Raw genomic sequence first — 24,188 nt, 5'->3', positions numbered from 1 at the left:
CCATCTTACTCACTTTTGGCACCAAAACAGTGAGGCATGTTTGCACAGGGGACGATGTGGGCTCAGACACTATCAGTGGTGACCAGCATGGATGGAAGACTACAGGGTGGACCACAGGAAGACCACACTGTCCTCAGGGTTCAGGACTTCAAAGATTGTATAATGCAAGCTGCTTTTAGTTAGTGAGTAATAGAACACCCAATTAGAACAGCCTTGAACATCAAGGGTTCTTCATGGTACACATCAAGAGGTTCCAGAGAGGTAACCTCAGCAACGTAACACTGTCAGGAGGCTGCGGCTTCTTGGTGATGGTCTCCTTTCCCCTCATAACAACAAGATGGCTGCTGCTGCAGGTCCAAGCTTCGTGCCTCACATGGATGTGCTCAAAAGGAAGGAAAGAATGGAGTTTTGCCTCACATGCCTTTGTTTTAATTAAATAGGAAATTCCCCTCTCACACTCTCCTCCTGAGGTAGAAGGTGGGGCTTGGACACTGGACCAAATTGAGGACTAGCTAAAACAGGGACAAGGCAGAAGCAGCTTTCCATGAGACAGCCCACCAGCATGCCATGTAAGTTTACCATCACCATGGCAACAACAGGGAATTACCACCTCTTTCCATGCCAATGGCCTGATGGTCCAAAAGTTAGCACCCCTTCTCTGGAAATTTCTGCATAAACCACCCCTTAGTCTACTTGTAATTAAAAGCAGGTATAAATATGATTGCAAGACTGCACTGAGCTGCTACTCTGGACACACTGCCTATAGGATAACCCTGCTCTGCAGGAGCAGTCACAGAGCTGTGACACTGCCGCTTCAACAAAGCTGTTTTCTTCTATCCTACCACCGGCTCACCCTTGAATTATTTCCTGGGCAAAGCCAAGAACTCTTATAGGCTAAGCTCCACTTGGGGGCTCACTTGCCCTGCGTCACTCCCATCCTATGGAAGATCCCAGAAATCCACAGTCACATGCCCATCCCACACTACAGGTGGAAGGAAAGGTAGGTTTGCTGCACAGTTTCAGCTTAAACTAACCACGTTCCATTTGCCTGAGCTTGGGGAAGGGCCCACCTTCCCTGAGTATGTTGCTGTCCCACAGTTGAATAAAATCAAGATTTGAGCAGCAAAACAGAAAAGTTCAATGACTTCTAAACAGGCCATGGAAGATGGACAAGAACCCTGCCAAAACGATCTAGCATTATCTTTGGTAAGGAGTTCCTTCCTAATGACCAAGAATAAATTTCCTGCCCTGGAGAAAAGGGAATGCAAAGTAAGATTTAATTTGATTTTAGAAAATTGAGAAGTGGCATTTTTCATCTGAGTGTTTGGTATGGTTTGGTTTTCTGGGGATAAAACTTGGTTTATATCTCAGAACTTGGGACGTCTGAGTAAACTCTAGGCTTGTCGAGAGGTCCTGTCCCCCCAGCTCCCCAACAGGTCTTCCCTGCTCATGTTTCTCCATCAGCCCTTGTGCTGCAAGAAATGTGGGTCTGGGTCAGGCATGTGTGCATGCATTGGCATTTTCCACTGAGGGGTTTCTAGTAATTTCTTAGTGAGTTTCTGAAACCTCCAAGCTGGACTTTTTTGTTGTTGTTCTTTTTCTTTTTTGAAGTTAATAAAGCCTGAGTAGTGAATGAGGCCATCTTTAAAGAGTCGTGTGTGCTCAGCAACTTTGGTGTGTTAGCTTGTCTTCCAATCTGTCTCACTCGGGGTGCTTATCTCTTAGAAAGGGAGATTATTACCACAGAGACTGGGCTGGAAACCGCTTCGCTGACAGGTTTAAGAGTCTTAGCAAAATAAACAGCCGAAAAGGCAAAACTGTGTGCAAAACGGCAGGCTTCATTCTCTCTATGTGGCTCAGCAGGGTAGAGAGGGACCTGGAATCAAAACAAAACAGACAGCATCTCAACAACACTCTGAGAGGTTGAGCTTCACGTGGGAGGGCTGTGGGCTGGGGGCGAGCGTTGGCATTTCCTTCTGATCAAGTAGTTCTCTCCTTTTATAGAGACAATTACTAAACTGGCAAGCCCGTCACCATACCTGTTGATCTGGTTTATGATTCATGCCTTAAAAAACCCTAGAGTTGTGATAGTTCCTCTTACTGTTTTTCATACCCAGAAAGCTATACAAGTAATGGAATTCTGCTGTTGAGTTTCTCTGGAGCTTGCTTTGCGGGACCAACTGAAGATCCTTTTCCTTGGATTTGGCAAAATCCAAACTAGGACCAATGCATGCAAATTTGCAAGCAACTCGAGAACAAAAGAGTATCATTTATTTTTATCTCTCTCTTCCCAGCACCTCTAGCGCAGTATTGAGAAAATACTAGGCACTCCATAAATGTCAATTATCAGATGAATAAACGGATAACTTTGCTGTCTCATTGTAACAGTACTCTAGAGTATTGGGAAGTAAAAGTGTTTCCACAAATAAATTTATTCTTCTTGTTTTAATACTGGTGGCAAAATTCCAGCTAACTCAGAATAAAAGCGCAAATTAGAATGCTTAACTCTTACCCCAGGACCTATTAGGAAGGAGAGAACCTATTTAGGTGGGACTTTGTTGATTGACGAACATTCAAGGACAATTAGAACATTTGTCAATAATTGAGGTTTTGCTATAATTCTTCCACTTTTAAAGGTGTTGGGAGATTCAGGTAGAACCTGCCATCTCTTCCCAAAGTTCAAGAATTCAAGGCAGAATTCAAGTGACTTTTGGAGTTGAGGGAATAGATGACTCCATCTCTTTTTGGGACAACTAGAGTTTGCGTGTTTCTTTTTGACTTAGGTCAATAAAGACCCTTTTCAAAGAGTGCAGATGGCATATAACCTTAGGAGTTTAGGAGTTCAGCAGGAATGTGAATCCTGATTCCACATGTCACTATGTGACCTGAATGAGGGACTGTCCTTCTCTAAGTCTTAATTTCATCATCCATAAAAGGGGGCTCTAAAAGACAGTTGTGAGGATTAAATGGGATGATATGTGTAAAGTATGCAGCACAGTGCCTGGCCCTCCATAAGCTCTTATAAGACAGCCATCTGTCATTTTGATTATTACCATCACTATCATCACCAGTTTCCTGTACCAGAACATTGTACAACAAAGAAGTTTGGATCAAGATCATTTTAAACCTCTTTTCTGAGAGCAAGCGTCCTGAATCCATGAAAATGTGTTTAACTTGGTCATCGACCTCAATTTGCTTGGTTACTGTACATGCAGGCTGAGGTTAAGTCAGTCCAGGATAGATTCCCAGGAAGGGGATGCACAGTCCAGAGTGGACACTGTCTGGCATCAGCAGCTCCTACTAAATGACAATGCTCCTCCACCTTAATATTGTTTTCAAAGGGGCAGATTAGAGAACATCTGATTACAGTCACACTACTTACTTTTTAACTACCCATTTCTACCAAAAAATAAAAAAATACAATGAAAAAAAAAGACATTATGTTTAAAGATGGCTTTTGCTGGAAACCACCAACACAGCGTTGGAGAAGTAGCTGAGTCACTGGAGAGACCCTGTAGCCTGACTGATGTAGATTCAGACACCAGCTTGGCACCTTCTGGTCATGTAAGCTGGGGCAAGTCACTTGACTTTTTGATGCCTCCATTTCCTTGTTTGTAGAATGGAGATAATAATGCTTATCTAACATCTCTAAGGGTTACACCTGGTACATACAAAGCATTCCTAGCAAATAGATTAGGTGCTCAATAAAAATGGTAGCTGGTTCCAGGATTCTGGTTGTTATTCAGTCCCTGGTTGTTATTAAATCCAAGACTTAGGGAAAATGGCTCCTGGAAGCATATTAATAATGATGCTCCATCTACTTATGGTGAGCCAGGCAATCCTCTACACCCTTTACATATATTAACTGGTTTCTCTCAAGAATCTTGTGAGGCAGGTAATTATTACCCCATTTTACAGATGAAAGAAATAAGGCATAGAAAGTCCACATGCCTTATCCAAGGCCCTAAAACTGGTAAATAATAGCAGGTATCACATCTCAGGCAGTGTGATGCCAAAGTTTCTGCTGTTGGCCACTCCTCCAGGATACCTCTCTTAGGTGACCCACACAGTCACAGGGTAAGGACAAGCCTGCATCTTCCCCTCCCCGTGGTCTGCTGAATGGCCTAGATGCAGAGACATTCCCCTACTGTGCCCAGAATTGGTGGGTTCTTGGTCTCACTGCCTTCAAGAATGAAGCTGCAGAACCTTGCAGTGTTATAGTTTTTTAAGATGGTGCATCCGGAATTTTTTCCTTCTGATGTTCAGATGTGTTCGGAATTTCTTCCTTCTGGTGGGTTCGTGGTCTCGCTGGCTTCAGGAGTGAAGCTGCAGACTTTCACAGTGAGTGTTAACGCTCTTAAGGTGGCGCATCTGGAGTTGTTCGTTCCTCCTGTCTGGAGTTGTTCATTCCTCCTGGCAGCTTCGTGGTCTCGCCAACCCCAGGAGTGAAGCTGTAGACCTTCCCTGTGAGTGTTACATTTCATAAAGGCAATGCAGCCCCAAATAGCAATCAGTAGCAGGATTTAGTGCAATGAGCAAAAGAACAAAACTCCCACAGTGCGGAAGAGGACCCCAGCAGGTTGCCTCTGCTGGCTCGGGCAGCCTGCTTTTATTCCCTTATCCGACCCCACCCACATTCTGCTGATTGGCCCATTCTACAGAGAGTTGATTTGTCCATTTTACAGAGAGCTGATTGGTCCGTTTTACAGAGAGCCGATTGGTCCATTTTGACAGGGTGCTGACTGGTGCATTTACAATCCCTGAGCTAGACACAGAGTGCTGATTGGTGAATTTACAATCCTTTAGCTAGACATAAAAGTTCTCCAAGTCCCCACCAGATAAACTGGATACAGAGTGCTGATTGGTGCATCCACGAACCCTGAGCTAGACACAGAGTGCTGATTGGTGCATATACAATCCTCCGGGTAGACATAAAAGTTCTCCAAGTCTCCACCAGACTCAGAAGCCCAGCTGGCTTCGCCTCGTGGATCCCACGCCAGGGCCCCAGGTGGAGCTGCCCGCCAGTCCCTCGCCGCTCGCTTGTACTCCTCAGCCCTTGGGTGGTCAATGGGACCAGGCGCCACGGAGCAGGGGGCGGTGGCTGATGCCTGGCAAGAATTTGAGCACTGTGCAGGTGGGCCAGCAGTGCTGGGGGACCCGATGCCCCCTCCACAGCTGCTGGCCTGGGTGCTAAGCCCCTCACTGCCGGAGCCGGTGGCGCTGGCCGGCTGCTCCGAGTGCAGGGCCCACCAAGCCCATGCCCACCCGGAGGCACATAGCCCTGGTTCCCACCCACGTCTCACCCTCCACACCTTCCCGCAAGCAGAGGGAGCTGGCTCCGGCCTCAGCCAGCCCAGAGAGGGGCTCCCACAGTGCAGTGGCAGGCTGAAGGGCTTCTCAAGAGTGGCCAGAGTGGACGCCAAGGCCAAGGAGGTGCTGAGAGCGAGCAAGGGCTGCTAGCATGTTGTCACCTCTCACTAGCATGTCTTAAACAAGGTCAGAGGAAGAGCCACACCCTCCCATAGGAATTTCCCAACTTCCCACTAGTCCTATTGGGACTAAATCTAAGAAAAATGGATAATATATCAATAGCAACTTAAAAATTTCTTTTGGAAGGAAAAGTCCCTGGTGGAAGTCCAAAGTTCTGAGATAAGAGACCCCAGTCTTATTTTGGGCCATATGGCTTAATGGAGAGCCTCCTAACTTTAAAGTCAAATGAACTCATAATCATATGTTTGTCCTGATATTTTTTGGCCGTGAGCCCTCTCTCAGCCTTAGTCTCCTCAGCTGTGAAAAGAGTTTAATAAAACTTACATGATGGAGTTGTTCTGGGAATTAAATGAGATAATACACTGAAATTCCCTGCATAGTACCAGAAATACCATTGGTTCTCAGTGAAGGAGAATCATACTCTAATATGGTTTGGCTTTGTCCCCACCCAAATCTCATCTTGAGTTGTAGTTCCCATAATCATAATCCCCATGTGTCATGGGAGGGATTCAGTGGGATCATGGGGGTGGTTGCCCTCAAGCTGTTCTTGTAATACTGGATGTCTCATGAGATCTGATGGTTTTATAAGCAGCTTTCCCCCTTTGTGCTCAGCTCTTCTCCTTGCTGCCACCATGTGAAGAAGAACATGTTTGTTTCCCCTCCCGCCATGATTGTAAGTTTCCTGAGGCTTCTCCAATCATGCTGAACTGTGAGTCAATTAAATCTCTTTCCTTTATAAATTACCCAGTCTTGGGTAAGTCTTTATTAGCAGTGTGAGAATGGATTAATACACTCCCCCATTTCAGCCACCTTGCATGATGACTTCCAGAGCAATTATTCTCTTAAGAAGCAATTGAGATTTTTGAACCACTCCACCTGTCTCTGAAATTGGGACCCATCAGTGCAGAGACTAGACATTCTGCTGTATGACCACAGCCTTAAACTTTGTCCCTGGCCCTTCTGGCTTCTACCACCTCTGACATCTGCTGTCAGCCTGACCTCTGCCAGGCCTGGCATCCATTGACTCTTCTAACAGTGCTCTACTTCTTTCAGGGGCAGTGGAGAGGAAGGTTCCATGGCAGGGAAAAACTTTGAATATAGAACTAGGAGACTGGCCAGGGTTTAAGTTCTGCATCTACTGCCAACCTAGGAAGGTAACCGTCTCTTTGCCATTTGGGACTGAATTCCCTCATCTGTAAAATGGGGAGGGGAAAGTATTAGAGTAGGTATTACTGAAGCCACATCTAGGCCCTCTTAAGACTAGTAACTTCTTCCCTATCTAGGTCCCCAGCACCCCGAATTCACTGACTGGGAAGCTTCATGGCTTTATAGCCTAGTGTTACTGGGTTTTCTGGAGAATGAAGGAGAAAAAGAAATGCAAAACAGCATTGCAAGATGAATATCCCAGGACTCTGTGAACTCGCTAATAAAATAAAATCGTGAATCAGTCTCTCTCACCCACTCCCCAAAAAAAGAACAAATCTCTTTTGAACTTCCTGCAGTGGCAAAGAAAAGCCTTTACCTTCAGAGCCAAAGCTATTTGTATACTGTCCCAGTGTCCTTTCACCCAGAGCTCATCGCACAGACAATAGCAAAGGCAAATGAAAAGACAAGCTATTGTTTTGTTGTATTTATATCCTGATGTAGGAAACAGCATGAAAATACCGTCAAGGAAACTCAGTAAGTCTCTGCTCTAGGGTATGTATACAGTTTTGGTGCCAAAGGCAGCCGGGCCAGATGTTGGAGGACATGGTCTCCCTGAAAGAACAAAAGAGAAGCATGTTGGGATTCTACAAGGGAGGAGAAGAGCCAGAAGTAATCACGCAGGTTCCCGCCCAGTAAGCTCTTTCAGAGGCCTGGTGGCAGCCTTCTTTCTGGGTGTCAATCCAGACGCTGCTGTCTGACAGCTAGAAGGTCTTGGACATGACTGTTATCTCTCTGTTCCGCAGTTTCTTCATCTATGAAATGAGACTAATAACAATGCCTAGTTCACAAGACTTCAGTGGGAATTAACAACTTAGTATATATAAAGCACATAGAACAGTGCCAGGTATATATGAAGCACTCACTATTAGTGAATGTTCTCATTATATATATATGTCTAAGAAGTTCTGTGATCCCAGAGCTATAATTGTAAACCTTTACTGCCATTTTAGGAAGACTGAGGTGCAGTTGAATTATTGTTGGCTCTGATACTGGACAAACTTGGATTCTGTTACTTACCAACCCTGATCTGGGCAAGGCTGCATCAACAGTGGGGTCAAAGTGACTCAAGGCTTAGGATTGCTCAGAAACATTGTCCTGCTCCAGGGAATCTAGGGATGCTACATTGTCTAGACTTGTGGGATCCCCTTTAAGCCTCTTTCTTCCATCATCATAGTCATCTTCACTATAATAAATTATCATTCTCATCATCATCATTATTATGATCAACTAGTTAGCCTCTTTCACTTGCCTTAATGTTTTGTAGGTTCATTTATGTTGTATTTTATATATAATACATATTGGATTATAGTTTGTATCAATACTTCACTCCTCTTCATGGCCGAATACTATTCCATTGTATGTACATACCACATTTTATTAATCCATTCACTCATTGATGGACAATTGAGCTGTTTCCACTTTTTGGCTACTGTGAACAGTGCTGTTATGAATATTGATGTACAGATTTTTGTTTAAATATGTTTTCAATTCTTTTGGGCATATACCTAGGAGTGGAATTTCAGGGTCATATGGTAATTCAATGTTCAGCATTTTGAGGAACCACCAAACTGTTTTCCATAGTAATGGTACCATTTTACATTCAGCAGGACTTTGATGTTTAAAAAAAATAGTCCTGGTGGTTAGAATTTTCTCCTTCCTGACTCAGTGGAGTAGAGAAACTGCCCAGTGGATGGGAGGGACAATAAGTGGGGGCCTGGACCTCTCTGCTGCCTCATTAATCCTTAGTTGTAGGAAGGCACTAACTGGGCTCTTTGCAAAGCACATTTTACTAAACTAGTGGGGAAGCAGGAGGGGGATGGGAAAGAGGTGGACAGAAGACTCTGAAAGTGACCAAGTCTAAGCAAGAAGCCATTATATAGACCGTTATGTGTAGACGGTTTTGAATCCTAATCATTTTCTTCAAATAGAACCATTGTATTCTTGTGCATTTATTTATGGTACTAATTGCCCACAATCTTGGTGTCTGATGTTCTATAGCAACTTGAAGGGTAGCGTGTGTCAGAACCCCCTTAGAGGAGCAGGGGCCAATCAGGTTTTCCAGGAGCACTTGCCATGGAAGCCAACAGGTTGGGCAAGGAAGTTACTGGAGTGTCTGGAAGAGCAGGACATTGAGGGAAAGCACGGGGGGCTGGAGCCAGGGAGTCTCTGCCATTAGATGGGGAGAGGCAGAGTGCAAGCAGGAGATAGACCAAGCCATTAGGAGTCGGAGGCCAGGTCTGCAACCCCATAAGGCAAAGACAATGGGTTCCGCAAGAGGCATTGACCATGGATGGGGCTGGGTGGCCAGAGCTCATTATTCTTGGGTTGTCCCATTGGCTGTGAGGACAGTCAGAATGGAAGAGGCAGATTCTGGGCAGGCAAAGAACAGCCTTTCTGAATAGGTTTCTGAGACAGCTTATTAAATGTGTGTTCAGGGGATTTTTAAACTTCACCCAGGTATCTTTTAAAATATATTGATATCAAGAATATATTATAAAACCTGAACCCTGGCAAATGCAAAGTCTCCCTCCTTTGAAAATAGTCACCACAGTTCATGTTCTGTCCTGTTTTGTTTTTTTTTAATATATAATTTCAACCTTTATTTTAGATTCAGGGGTACATGTGCAGATTTTTTACTTGGGTATATTGTGTGATATACATGTGATGCTGAGGTCTGGGGTAAAATGATCCTGTTACCCAGGCAGTGAGCATAGTAGCCAATAGTTATTTTTCGACCCTTGCTTCCCTCTAATGTCCCCCAGTGTCTATTGTTGCCATCTTTATGTCTATGTGTACCTAATATGTAGCTCCCACTTATAAGTTAGAACATACACTATTTGGTTTTCTGCTCCTGCATTAATTTGCTTAGAATAATGGCTTCCAGCTGCATCCATGTTGCTGCAAAGGACATGATTTCCTTCTTTTTTATTGCTGCATAGTATTCCATGGTGTATATGTACCAGTCTTCCATTGATGGACACCTAGGCTGATTCAATGTTTTGCTATTGTAAATAATGCTGTGAAGCACTAAAAATGAACGTGTCTTTTTGGTAGAACGATTTCTTTTCATTTGGATATGTACCAGTAATGGGATTGCTGCTGGGTTGAATGGTAGCTTTATTTTATTTGAGAAATCTCCAAAGTACTTTCCACAGTGGCTGAATTAATTTACATTCCCACCAGCAATGCCAGCAATGTATGTGTTCCCTTTTCTCCACAGCCTTGCCAGCATCTGCTGTTTTTTTGACTTTTTAATAATAGTCATTCTGAGTGGTGTGAGATCTCATTGTGGTTTTGATTTGCATTTCTCTGATAATTAGCAATGCTGAGCATCTTTTCACATTTGTTGGCTGCTTGCATGTCTTCTTTTGAGAAGTGTCTGTTCATGTCTTTTGCCCACTTTTTAACAGGGTTGTTTGTGTTTCGCTTGCATAGCTGCTTTCCATGTTCTTTTCTATGTTATCTAGAACTATAATAAAAGTAACTGCCCAGCACTTTGGGAGGCTGAGGCAGGCGAATCACTTGAGGTCAGGAGTTCAAGGGTAGCCTGGCCAATATGGTGAAACCCTGTCTTTATTAAAAATACAAAAATCAGCCGAGTGTGGTGGCACACACCTGGATTCCCAGCTACTTAGGAGGCTAAGGCAGGAGAATTACTTGAACCCCCAAGGCGGAGGTTGCAGTGAGCCCAGATCGCGCCACTGTACTCCAGCCTGGGAGACAGAGTGAGACAGTGTCTCAAAAAAAAAAAAAAAAAAAAAGGAACTGGGTCTAAGACAGGGTACCCAATCTATTTCTAAGAAGATGCTACTTCTCATTTTCTGGAAACACTGTAGCAAAGAGGAAGGGACAATAATGTCCCATAGTGGGTGGGTAGATATAAAAACCCCAAGATGTTAATTTCAGGCCCAAAGTGACTACTGCTTGCTGCCCTCACCTTTCTCTGCTGGAACACTACCAGCCCCTGTGAGATGTGGGTGATCTCATGGGTGTTTGGAAGAATCCCAGTACCAGGCTAGGGGATCATCAAAGCTGACTGGATCAGTCCTGGTAGTTCAGGAAGCCTTACTGAGTAAGGCTAATGCCAGGTCTCCAAACTGCCACTGAGCATCAGGGGTCCTTCCCACAATATCTTTGTTTCTCTAGGTCAAGAAATGATGCTGTCCCTAGAAACAGAGCAATGTTTATGTAAGTGTCAACTAAGAGACCTTGTGCCAGTACAAGAGGTACTATCTCATCCTGCTCCCCTGCAGGCACTAAATGAGACAAAATTCCTTCTGGAGTTCAAGTCCAGAAGGCTGACTATGCCGTTAATGGCGGTATACTGAGTTACGAGAAGTCGGGGAGATGGGAATATTGGGTCCACGATTCTGCCTGGAGGGAAGAATTGTGGTCTCCTCAGTCCTGTGGAGTAGGGGTCCGGGCTGATGATAGCGCCTCCTGGTGCAGAGTATACAAACAGCTGAAGATCTGCCTGGACCCCCTACCCCTCTCTTTTTTCGTTGTGGGAACTGTGTATAATTTGGAAAGAGCAAGGACATCCTGGCTCGCAGCTGGCCAGCTCCACCTGTGACCTGGACAACCTCGCCCCTCCCTGCGGAGCCAGGCGAGTTCACATGGCTGCCTCCGCTTCTCGCGGCGTGTCTGCTCTCCTGGCCTGGCCTCTCCAGACCTTTCCCTCCACGGGCAGCGATTTCCAAGGCTTTCAAGACTCCAAACCACGTTGTTTGGGGAGTGAAAAAGTGAAAGCACACATCGTGTCATTAGAGCAGCGGGGACCAGCTGCTGGGTCAACACTTCCGAAAACAGCGCTTCCTGGGGAGCGAGCGGAGCATCTCAGAATCTACGGTTTGACCTCCTGCCAATTCTCATGGTGTCTTTATACATTTTAGCACAAAAATAAGATGTTTTCACTGGAGAGCGAGAGGGAAATGAACTGTTAAGGTGCTCTGTCGCCAGAGAAGTGAAGTTGGGGGGTAAATTTTAGGAACCCCCGACCCCCCCTACCGAGGGAGGATGCGAAGTCGGCTCCTGAAACGCGAGCGCAACCCCCGCGCTTCCCGGGGTGACGCACATGTCTGTGTTTCTTTTTGCTTTGACCAAAAGTCGTAGGGAGGGGCCTCCTCAGGGGACAGTCGGGGGCGCTGTGCCACTCGTTCCTGTCCCCCAACCAAAGTCAACCCCAGCCCCAGGCCAAGGCCGCTCCAGCCGGAAGGGCCCGCTGGTGGGGGCCGTGGGGGGCGCGGCGGGCGCGCGGGGCTGGGGGCGGCGGGTCCGCCTACCCCGCCTTCCTGGCGTGCAGAGTTTCGGCCCCAGCCTAGCTGGCGTGGACTCTGCCTGAACCGCGCCTGGGATGCTTTTGCCAAAGGAAACTTGGGGGGTGGGGGCGGGGCGGACGACGAGTTCCCCACACACACACACACCCCGCCCCTGTCCTCCTCGGCCGGGAGCCGCGCTGGGCCGGGGTCAGCTGGCTGCCTTTGTGGCCGCTTCCCAGGAAGGAAGAAGCGTTGTCTGCAGATCAGTTGATCCGCGGGCTTTCCTGTGTCGGAGCGCCGCCGTTTTCCGGGGACGGCTGCCACCCCCGTGATTCCCAGCCGGGGCTGCCGGCCGTGCGTGAGAGCTGGATAAATAGGCCATTGTGAGGCCGCTCAGATCCAGGTTTCTTATCACAGTATCCACCAGCGAGAAGCAGATTCGGCCCCTGATGGAGCTCATCCCAGCTTCTCTTTTCTTTCTCTGCACAGTTATAGCCATTTCTATTTTTTGCAGTTGTAAAGGGAATATTCAGAAAGCAATTTATTGTGTGCGACAGGGACTTAAGGGGGCGTGTCTGCAGACCGTGTTCCCACCGGGTTTGGGGTTCTCAACCTTGAATTTAGCTCAGTGGGCTTTGGTGTGTGAGGTTTCTACCCGCCCATCGCCCAAGGCAGGCACGTCCTTAAACACCAGCTGCGAGTATCAGGAGGGCAAGTCCGCAGGTCTCTAGATCCAGTGGTTTGGCTTTTTGGTGTTTGTTTTGTTTTGTGATAGCCTTGATCTGCTTTATGTACACTGAAAATTGGAAGGTCGAGGGAACACGAGTTAAAACAGGTCAAATGAGGGAGGTTCTGAGGAAGGCTGGTGGTTTGGGAAGAGCTGATGCTGATGGTGTTGAGTGTCTGTTTTGTTTTTGTTTTTCTGCTGCAGCAGCCGCAGGGCTGTGGAGGGGTTGGGTTTTCCTGGTGTTTGACTTATTGGATAGTCATTGCGTGGCATGGCTGGGTTTATGGGCCTGTGACCTGTGCTCAGAAGCCGACGTGTGCTTAGTTGGATGCTCTACTGACATGCTTAATAATTTTTGAAAAGGACTCTGCATTTTCGGTTTGAACTGCGCCCGGCAAATTATGTAGCCAGGGCTGTTAGTAGGCTCTCAGATTCATTTGAATAAGCTTGAATAACGGTTTGAATAAGTTCCCATTTGAGATAAGGGCCTGCGGTTAGTCGATAAGCTGCTGAAGGTGATTCTCTTAGCTTTCAGAATATCTACTGTGGCTGTGCTGACGGATTAGAGCACGTTCCACAAACTAAACCAGGCTGCCTGGCATCGTGGGCATCTGCAGGGAGCGGCACCAGCCCCCTGCCAGAACAGAAGAGTGCAGCCAGGCAAGATTAGCTTCGTTCCGCCTGCTCAGACTTCATCCTTTAGAAAGCATAGAATGTGCACCCCTCAAAGACCTAGTGATTTCCTTAATAAGATGCTTATTTGTGCAGTTGTTGCTTCTCTTTTCTTTTCCACTCTGAAATGCCTGGCTTCCAGAGTTGAAAGTGGATTCATCCTACCAAAAATATTCTATCGTTTTTGGGCTCTGTGTTAATACTTCCAGCACCTGCTAAGGACTGAATGTTTGCATCCTCCCAAGATTCAGATATTGAAAATCTAACCTTCAATGTGATGGAATTTAGAGGGGGGGTCTTTGGAGAGTAAGTAGGTTTAGATGATGGCATGAGGGTGGGGCTCCGTGATGGGATTAGTCTCTATAAGAAGAGAAAGCGAAACTAGAGCCTTTTCTCCCTTCACCTATGTGAGGACCCAGCAAGAAGGTAGCTATCTGCAAGCCAGGAGGAAGGAGACTTCCCAGCTTGCAGAACTGTGAGAAATAAATGTCTGTTGTTGAAGCCATCCAGCTATTCTGTTATAGCAGCCTGAGCTGACTAAGACAACCCCTAAACAACTCTTGAGAAATTACTGTAAATCAGGGACTTTGCATTTCTCAGAGATAGGGGAAGGGAAGTTGGCAATAGTTCATAATAAATAAGGAAAATGCTATCTTTTTAGAAATAGTTCGTATAAGATACAATTGTTTCGGTTTAATGCAAAAAATGTTCCCTTCAAATGAGTATTTGTTTACTTGCTTACTCATTCACTCACTAATTTATAGCTTCACTTTTCATTTACTCAACAACATTTATATAGGACAGGTAATAGAGGAGACTTTGTGACATTACAATAAAAGAGAGAATTCCCTGCCCTGGAGAGGCTTTGGAATAGTGGAGATATAAAGAAGTAAAGAATACAACAGAATGTTACATGTGCTAAAATAGATACCTATCAGGATATTTTAGGGCCACAAAAGGGTTATTTGAATCACTTCCATTTGCTCATCATTAGTGAATTCCCTAGGTTATTTTTTATGAGCCTTATTATTATTATTAAGGTTTTTTTGAGACAGAGTTTCACTCTGTGGAGCTGGAGTGCAGTGGTATGATCTCGGGTCACTGTGACCTCTGCCTTGTGGGTTAAAGCGATTCTCGTGCTCAGCCACTCAAGTAGGTGGGACTACAGATGTGCACCACCATGTCCAGCTAGTTTGTGTATTTTTAGTAAAGATGGGGTTTTGCCATGTTGGCCAGGCTGGTCTCAAACTCCTAGCCTCAAGTGATCTACCCGCCTTGGCCTCCTAAAGTGCTGGGATTACACGCATGAGCCACGATGCCTGGCTGGACTATTATTATTTATAATGTTATCTATTACTTAACAGATAATGTAATAATATTATAGTATTAATATTAATAATATTCATTAATTTTAATAATTATTAATTAAAATACTTAGTTTTAATATGAATTTAAATGCTATTTATTAATATCTATTAATAGTGTATATTATTGCTAATAGATAGCATTCATACAGCAATTGACGTGTTCCGACACTGTGCTAAGCAGTGTACAGGCATTTTCTCAGTTTACACTCATGATAATTAGGTCCATTTAGAAACCCTATTGTATACAAGAAACTGAAATTGGGACATTAAATAAATTGCTCAAGGCCACACAGTACCTAGTGTAGAGTCAGGATTTTATCCAGCTGGTATCTTCCAAAGTTTGCATTCTCCGTGCTATACTGTTTCCAGCAACACAGCTGCAGCACCATGTGAAATCAAGGTTTGTGCAAAGCATCAGAAAAATGCCATCTACTATTTCACATGATCATTTCCCTTTTCACAAAGTACACTAAGACTGATACCTCCAAAAGAGAGAGGTTTGTTCCCTCCTCACTAGAAGCTTCATGTTTTTGCATCAACAGGTTGCGGATGCCAATACCACAGATGGTACTCAGAAGATGCAAGTAAATTTCTAGAATGTGGGGTAGATGGCAGAACAGTGTTCCATGGCTTCTCAAAGGAGGAGATTTTAATGGGCATGCCAGTGCTTCCAGGTAACCGGTAAATTCTATTCCGTGTGGAAGATTCCGTATCTCCATGTCTACTTCTTAGTAGGCAGATTTAGTCTGCCTACTAAGTCCTGCCACAACACAAGGCAGGAAGCCAGCATTTTTTTTTTTTTTGAGATGGAGTCTTGCTCTGTTGCCCAGGCTGAAGTGCAGTGGCACTCTCTCTGCTCACTGCAACCTCCGCCTCCTGGGTTCAAGCGATTCTCCTGCTTCAGCCTCTGAAGTAGCTGGGACTACAGGCACGTGCAACCACTCCTAGCTAATTTTTTGTATTTTTAGTAGAGCTGGGGTTTCACCATGTTAGCCAGGATGGTCTCTATCTCCTGACCTCGTGATCCGCGCACCTGTTCCCAGGAACCCCTCTAGGCTGGTTGGCACTTGTGGCCCCTAGTAATAAAGATCACTTGAGTTTGAGCTTTTGGAGAATTTTCCTGAGTCTTAACACACTTACACACAAAGTTGCAATAAGAGGATGGCAGAGGGTGGGTATGGGGGCAGGACAAAGCTCTTCAAGTAGCCGGGGATGAGGTCACAGAATATCAGAGTGAGTGCCAGAAATAGAATTCAGGTCTTCTGATGTGTTCTGTAGCACGTTCCCTTCTGCAAGGAGCAACCTCCTTGGAACCTGAAACAGGGTTGGCTTAGAGCAGAAGCAAAGCAAAACTGGCATTTTTCTTAAGAGAGATTTTTTCCCCTTTTTTCTGTTTTGGAATCTAAAGACAGATAGATTCCTTGGCTGGGTGCTAAATGCTTTCGTTAGGGAGAGGCCCTATGTGGCTAAATTCGGTTCCTTCCACCTTGAGATAGTCCCTTTGCTCTGGCCTTGACCTGAATGTTTAGCAAAGCTGTGAAATGGAAAGCTAGTCTGGAAAAGACCAAGCAAAGAGAGAACGGAAAGAAAAGACTCATTCAGGGTGACATTGTGGGGCAAAAGGTGTCCGATTACCAGGCTTTCTATTGCTGCTTGGGCCCCAGCACACGGAAGAGCGACCTAGGTTGGCCTTCTAAAAAATCATCTTGTTATTATTTGAGTAGAAAACACAAACAGTCATACCACTGGAATCTGATAAGGGTTTTCATACTATATGGGTAGTGAATATTAACCCTAGTTGTAGATAAAAGATGACAGATTTAGAGAGCTCAGAAACAAGGTAACATGTAAATAAAACCTCTACTTGTATAACTTTTTGGAAACGATGTGGCAGCTTTCTGCTATCTGGCCTGGAATCACTAGGTCACCAAGGAAACTGTTTAGATGGATGTCTTTGCTCCTTTATTCATTCATTGTCAGTCAGTGAAAAACTGTGGTACTTACTCTGTGCTGCGGACAAATAAGATACAAGCTCATCTGTCCTCTGGGAGCTTATGATATTGAAGGAAGATCAAAAGGAAAAAGTACATGAACTTGAGACTCAGACATGGCAGGGGCGGTATGAGGGACTGATCGGGCTGGGACCATAGGCAGCGGTCTGCCTGGGTTGCTTTGCTTTGGGGGAAAAGAGCTAGTGAAGGGGAGGTTTGTGCTTAGCACTCAGATGGAGCTCAGGGTGAGGGAGGGACAAAGGGGTCAAACTGGTGCAGACTGGCAGAATATGCCACCCCAAAATATGCCACTTTGACATAGGGATTACATCAAGTGAAAGGCACTTGCAAAACAGCAGAAGTAAGATGAGCATTCTAATCTTCCCCTTTTCTTCCTGAAAACAGGAGATAAAAACTCCCATGAAAAAGATTCCCTCCCTGTGCCAGGAGAAAAGAAACATTCTTTGATGGGGAGTCATAACCAAGAGAATTTTGTACAAACAAACCTTGTTAAGATAATTCATATCTTCCTTTAGCTTCTACACATAATTAAGTTACTTTTCCATGATTGCCTCCCTTTGTTTGACCTAATACATGTAGGTTTTGCTATTTCTTTGGGTCTTTATTTTATTTTTCTTTTTTTTTTTATTATACTTTAAGTTTTAGAGTACATGTGCACAACGTGCAGGTTAGTTACATATGTATACATGTGCCATGTTGGTGTGCTGCACCCAGTAACTCGTCATTTAACATTAGGTATATCTCCAAATGCTGTCCCTCCCCGCTCCCCCCCACCCCACAACAGGCCCCGGTGTGTGATGTTCCCCTTCCTGTGTCCATGTGTTCTCATTGTTCAATTCCCACCTATGAGTGAGAACGTGCGGTGTTTGGCTTTTTGTCCTTGCGATAGTTTGCTGAGAATGATGGTTTCCAGCTTCAAAGACTTGGAACCAACCCAAATGTCCAACAATGACAGACTGGATTAAGAAAATGTGGCACATATACATCATGGAATACTATGCAGCCATAAAAATGATGAGTTCATGTCCTTTGTAGGGACATGGATGAAGCTGGGTCTTTATTTTCTTATGAGGGCTCTTGTATCATGCAAAACTGAGGGTAAATTTGCATGCTTTTGTCCTGTTCATCTGTCTTCTGTCAATTTAATTATCAGGCCTAGCTTGGACCCTAAGTGGGTGGAGGTAAAGCTTTGCCTCACCTCCATGGCAGCTGTTCTCAAGGCCCTGCCCAAGGGTTAGGGATGCGTCCTATGGAGAGAGGGCTCTCCAGCTTCCAGGAGTGTGGATGGGATTCCTCTGCATTTCTGCTTAGGTCATGGGAGACATTGCCTCAGTGAGAGCTGCAGGAGAGCGGCTCCTGTATCGCTAGGGTCACAGCCTGGGAAGGCCCTCACCTCCCTGTTATCCCCTGGGTGATGGCCCTCATGGCATGGGCCTCAGCATTGTTTGGGGGACTATGTCCAGAAAAGCCCACCTTTTCTAGAAGAGTGAGCCCATGGGAGATACATCTGCAACTCTGTGGGCTTAAAGTTGAGAGTGGTGAAAGAGGTGCGTTTGATGGGTGGGCAACTTTTGGCACCATTATGGGCTAGAAATCTACCACCATGAGACACCCGGACTTTACACAGTTTATCTAATGAGCCCAGTGATGTACAAGAGTCTTGAAAGTTGCCAATAGAAAGATTTTAATTCGAGAAAATTATAATGTGTGATATCTAGATGAGTTGTCATTTTGTTTACCAGTGATTGCTGAATGATTGACTTCTCTGCCTTGACTAGATGCTGAATCGCTCCCCTAACTGAACTCAACACAGACATACTCCCCTCCCACCCCATCACCCCTGTGCTTGGGCCTCAATTAAGTTGTGTTTGTATAAAAATTTAAAAATTGTATCACAGTGTTCCATGGTCAAGCATATTTGACCATGGAATGCTATTATTATGAAGCACCTACTAACATCACACTGAACACTGATGTTCAGTAGACACCATTTGAAAGTGTTAGCCTAGTATTTTACGTTATACCTAAACTATGACCAGGGAAAAGACCGTGCACTGTTTTTATGTACCAGAACCTCCGCTGAATAGAATACAAAATAGGTACTTATAAGTAACTTATTGAGGGATTAACTCTGAGAGTAATTAACTAGTGCAACTTCAAACCCGTTTACTTGGACAATGTCCCATATTCATTCAGAAAATTATCATTTTAGTAGATGAAATTTAAGAGACACTTTCATTACATAAGAACCTGTCCTATGGGAGTAAAGAAAATGGTACAATCAAGTGTCCTAGGTTCAGTTATTAGTTTTCTGCCACACTCTGAGTCTGTGAGTAGGAGGAAGGTGACAAGAGCATGAACGCGCGTGCATACACACACACACACCAGTGAGTGTGTTGTTCCTTGTGATTCTCCATCTTCAAAACTTACCTTAATAATGGCTGCCCTTGCATTACTCATAATAGCCAAAAGGTAGAAGCATCACTGGGTAGATGAATAAACAAAATGTGGTATATACATACAATAGAATATTACTCAGCCTTAAAAAGGAAGGAAATTCTGACACATTCTACAGCATGGATGGACCTCGAGGACATTATGGTAAGTAATAAGCCAATTATAAAAAGACAGCTACCATACAATCTTGCTTACATAAGGTACCTAGAGTAGTCAGATTCTTAGAGACAGAAAGTAGAATTGTGGTTTCCAGGTGCTGGGGAAAGAAAGAATTGTTTAAAGGATAAAGAGTTTCAGTTTTTCTAGATGAAAAAGTCTTAGAGATTGTTGCTCAGAAATGTGACTACACATAACACTACTGAACTGTATACTTAAAAATGGTTAAGATGGCAAATTATATTATGTAAGTTTTACCACAATTAAAAACAAAATAATAAATAACATTGCTCGATAATGATCAATGTACTGAAAATCAAGCTTAAGGCAAAATAACATTATTGTCACGCTAAAGAAATGTTTATGATCTTTATGTGGGAGGTGTAAATCTAGATTTTATTCCTGTTCTTGACTGTTAACTAATTATTCTGAGTTTATGGAAAGAGTACTGAAGATTGGTTGCACAACTATGCCATGTACTCTATACTACTGAATTGTACGCTTACACCTGATTAAGATGGGAAATTTTATGTGTAGTTTACCACAATTAAAAGGAAAAAAAAGACCTATAGGCTCAGAAGTTTTACAATTTCTAATGAGTCAGAGAGAGAAAAGTCACCTAAATATATTTCACTCGAAATTTCTTCAACATTTATTATTTGTAATAAGTAGTGTAGTGTAGTAATATTTTTAAAATTGATGTCCTAATACTTATCATATTCTTTGAGTTTCTTCTTTTGCTTTTCCTTTTCTTTTTTTTTTGAGACGGAATCTCACTCTGTTGCCCAGGCTGGAGTGCAGTGGTGCAATCTCAGCTCACTACAACCTTCACCTCCTGGGTTCAAGCAATTCTCCTGCCTCAGCCTCCCAAGTAGCTGAGATTACAGGTATGCGCCAAAATGCCCAGCTACTTTTTTTTTTTTTTTTTTTTGAGATGGAGTCTCGCTCTGTCACCCAGGTTGGAATGCAGTGGCGCAATCTCGACTCACTGCAAGCTCCGCCTCCCAGGTTCACGCCATTCTCGCACCTCAGCCTCCCTAGTAGCTAGGACTACAGGCGCCCATCACCATGCCCGGCTAATTTTGTTTTTGTATTTTTAGTAGAGACTGGGTTTCACCATGTTAGCCAGGATGGTCTCGATCTCCTGACCTCGTGATCCGCCCTCCTCGGCCTCCCAAAGTGCTGGGATTACAGACGTGAGCCACCACACCTGGCCTAATTTTTGTATTTTTAGTAGAGATGAGGTTTCACCACGTTGGCCAGGCTGGTCTCGAACTCCTGACCTCAAGTGATCCGTCCCCCTCGGCCTCTCAAAGTGCTGGGATTACAGGCATGAACCACCACGCCCAGCCTTTTTGAGTTTCTTTTAAGCTCTGGAGATAGCAATGTGTACTCTACATTGTTTCTACATGCACTTTAGGAAGCCAAGCATACTGGCCTATATTACATGGTAAAGCTTATGTGCAGCTTCCATATTTTTCTTGGAAGATTAATAGTGCTTTGTTTTCCTCCACCACTGTGGTAGGGGCTGCTGGTGCTCACAATACCCAAGGTCCTCTATTCTTGGGATCCCAATAGATTACACTTCTCAATCCCTGTGCACCTGGGTGGGCTGTAAGACTAGTTTCCATCAGAGTGGATGTGCCTCACCTGAGAGCAGTGGTGCCTTTTCCACGTGTGCTCTTTGCTCTTACACCGGCCAAATGGAGAAGATTTCAAAAACTCAGAAGAGGATAGAGCCATAAGAAGGAATGAGCCTGGATTCCTAAATGACTGCATGGAATAGAACTTTGCAGTAGCCCTGTATGGGAATGTGACCAGAATGAAAAATAAACTTTGTTGTGTTAAGTCACTGGAATTTGGGACTTGTTAAGCAGTTAGCCTGCTCTAACACAACCACCAAAGGTATTACAGAGACAGGATGTGTGTTGATGTACCTGTGAGCTAAGGAAAGGTCAGATAGGCAAGGAGCATGGAAATTACATGGTTCATGATTCCCAGGTGTAAGCATTTTATGTTGCTCATTAATCATGTGGCAAATATGTTTAAATAAACATAGACAGGCAATTTTGTTCAACAAATATCTCAAGGGTAAGGGGTTTTGTTGAGGCTTGGACCAGAATGTTAATGCCTCCTTTGGGCCCAGCACAGCAGATACAGGAGAAATCAAAGTGAAAGACTTCTCAGGAGAAGATAAAACTGAAGCTCAAGTGGGGAGACTCAGGAGCTCCCAGTACAAGAGTCCCTTTCAGAGTTCTAATACCCCAAGTCTTAGAGATTTGAGACCTTTCTTTAAAAGCAATGATCTATGCTGGCATCAAAGAAAATGTAAGGTGGCTCACGCCTGTAATCCCAGCACTTTGGGAGGCCGAGGTGGGCGGACCATGAGGTCAGGAGTTCAAGACCAGCCTGGCCAATATGGCGAAACCACGGCTGTACTAAAAATACAAAAATTAGCCAGGCGTGGTAGTGTGTGCCTGTAGTCCCAGCTACTCGGAAGACTGAGGCAGAAGAATTGCTTGAACCTGGGAGGTGGGGGTTGCAGTGAGCTGAGATCATGCCACTGCACTCCAACCTGAGCAACAGAGGGGGACTCCATCTCAAAAATAAAATAAAATAAAATGTAAGACACCCTGACTCTTAGAAGTTCTCCAAATATTATCCATCGAGTCCCGACCCTCATCCCATCCCAGCCTTGGTTCTCAGTTGTTCTTACCAACAATTTCTGTGTCAGAGACTGGAGCTATGGACTGGCTCCCTGAACTCAGCAGTGCACAACAAACTTTTGGCCCTGTTGACTTTGAGGGAAGCCCTTGTTCTTGGCCCCAGTATGGACCTTTGGCCAATGGAACTATCAACCAGTTTGTTCTTTCTTGTATAGAATGACCTCTCAGCTTCATACCTATGGTTCTTTTTCAGCTGTGAAACTCTTGTGATCCCTTGTTTGGAGGTTAATAGAGTGCATTTTTATGACCCTTCAATGAGTTTGTATTCACTAGAAACGAAATCCTTATCATGCCCTCCAAGCCTCTGTGTGACCTGGCACTGCCCCTCTATGACATCCTGGGCTGCTTCTCACCTTTCCTTATCACAGCTACCCTGGGCGTCAGTTCCTGAAAGATGCTACCTCTTTCTGAGGGCCTTTCAATGGCTGGTTCCTATGCTTGGAAATGCTCTTCTCTCAGCTCTTACCATGCTTGGCTCTTTGTCCTCCTGAAATCTCATCACAAAAGCCACCTCCACAGAGAAGCTTTACCTGACACAGCCCCCTAACACAGGTCTCTGTATTGGTCACCTTGTGTGTCCTCACAGCCAACTCAGCCCACCTCTTGGCCAGCCATCGTAGCAACAAACTTTATCTGGGTGACACCACCTGGCAGCCCCTGGCCTCAGCTGTACCTGGCTTCTTTCAGTTTCTGGCCCAGGATTTCTCTGGTATTGCAGTGGGAGCTTTGCACGCACAGCCTAGGAATGGGAGGAAATGAACAACACATGACCATTGGGAGGTGGTGGACCCGTGTTTATCTCTTCCTTCTATGGGTTGGACAGTTCTGAGGTGCATTCTCGTCTACTCTCTGGTGTCCCGGCAGAATTGTTCCCATGGCCCACAGCAGTGACCAACTTGAGAATGCACCCTAGTTTCAGCTTTTCCTCTTTCTTTTTTTTTTCCCCCAGTCCCCACTACTCTTCCCTGTGATCACTTCCTGAAAGAAACCACCTACATGCAATTCTTTGCCAAGCTTTCCACAGAGAACTTATGCTAAGAGAGTCCTCCTTCCTTATTTAATATATCAGGCTCTTTGTCTTTCTCATAGCACTTACTACAGCTTACATTAATTTTATTTTTTTCTATGGTTATATATTTTTTTCTGTCTAGATTAGAATGTAAATGCCAGAGGGCAGGAACCTAGTCAGTTTTCAACTGTATCTTCAGCTCCTCATGTGTAGTTCCTGGTATAGACACACCATCACTAAACATATACAAAACAAATGAATACTCTCAAAAATTCTTGTGTCTTATTTTTTTATTACCCTTGTATTCTAGGTATTGAGAAGCAATATAACATACTTGTTAAAAGCCTACATTTTGTAGTTAGACATTCCTGACTCTGCCACCTAAGTATCTCAGTAGCCTTGAGCCAGTTACCAACCATGCTGAACACCAATTTCCCCAACTGTAAAGTGGGATTAATAATAGTACCTAGTCCATGGGATTTTTATGATACTGAAATAAAATATATAGAAAGCATTCAGAACAGTATCTGGCACACAGAAACCACCTAATATACTTTGCTTTTACAATATTCATTTAGCTAAAATTTGAAATTGCACAAATGTAATCTCCATTTTAGACCTTCCAAATTTGTCAGTCCTTTACTTACATTTCCCAAGTGTGCTTGACGTTAATAATATCAGCCTAATGACTTGTAGCTGGGAATCAAATGATTTGGATGTGCAATGCTCTTTAAACATTCCACGTGTCTTTGGTTTCCCCTATGAAGTGCTTTGGGAACATACTTAATAAAAAACAGACAAAGACCAGTGCTGATGTGTAACATGTTAATTTCCTCCATTTCTTGTCTTTTGAGGGATCTTCTTCCATGTGATTACATTTTTAAGTTGTAAGCTAGAAACACAACCAGATAATAATCATGATCATACACTCGTGGTGTTTTCTGAAGCTATAATAATAATTTAAGCAATGATCAAATATTACATTAAGTAATGCTGCTGGAGTGAGAGTTGGGAATGGGTGCTGTTACCAACATAATGTTGTATCTCAGACTTTGTACACTTCTGCCCTCTCCCCACCAGTTCAATCAGGAGTAAGGTCTTTATTTTC

This window comes from Pongo pygmaeus, chromosome 4, assembly GCF_028885625.2.
Source record: "Pongo pygmaeus isolate AG05252 chromosome 4, NHGRI_mPonPyg2-v2.0_pri, whole genome shotgun sequence".
NCBI classification, from domain to species: Eukaryota; Metazoa; Chordata; class Mammalia; order Primates; family Hominidae; genus Pongo; species Pongo pygmaeus.
The sequence above is the reverse complement of the archived record's forward strand: the minus strand, read 5'-3'. Positions refer to the sequence as shown.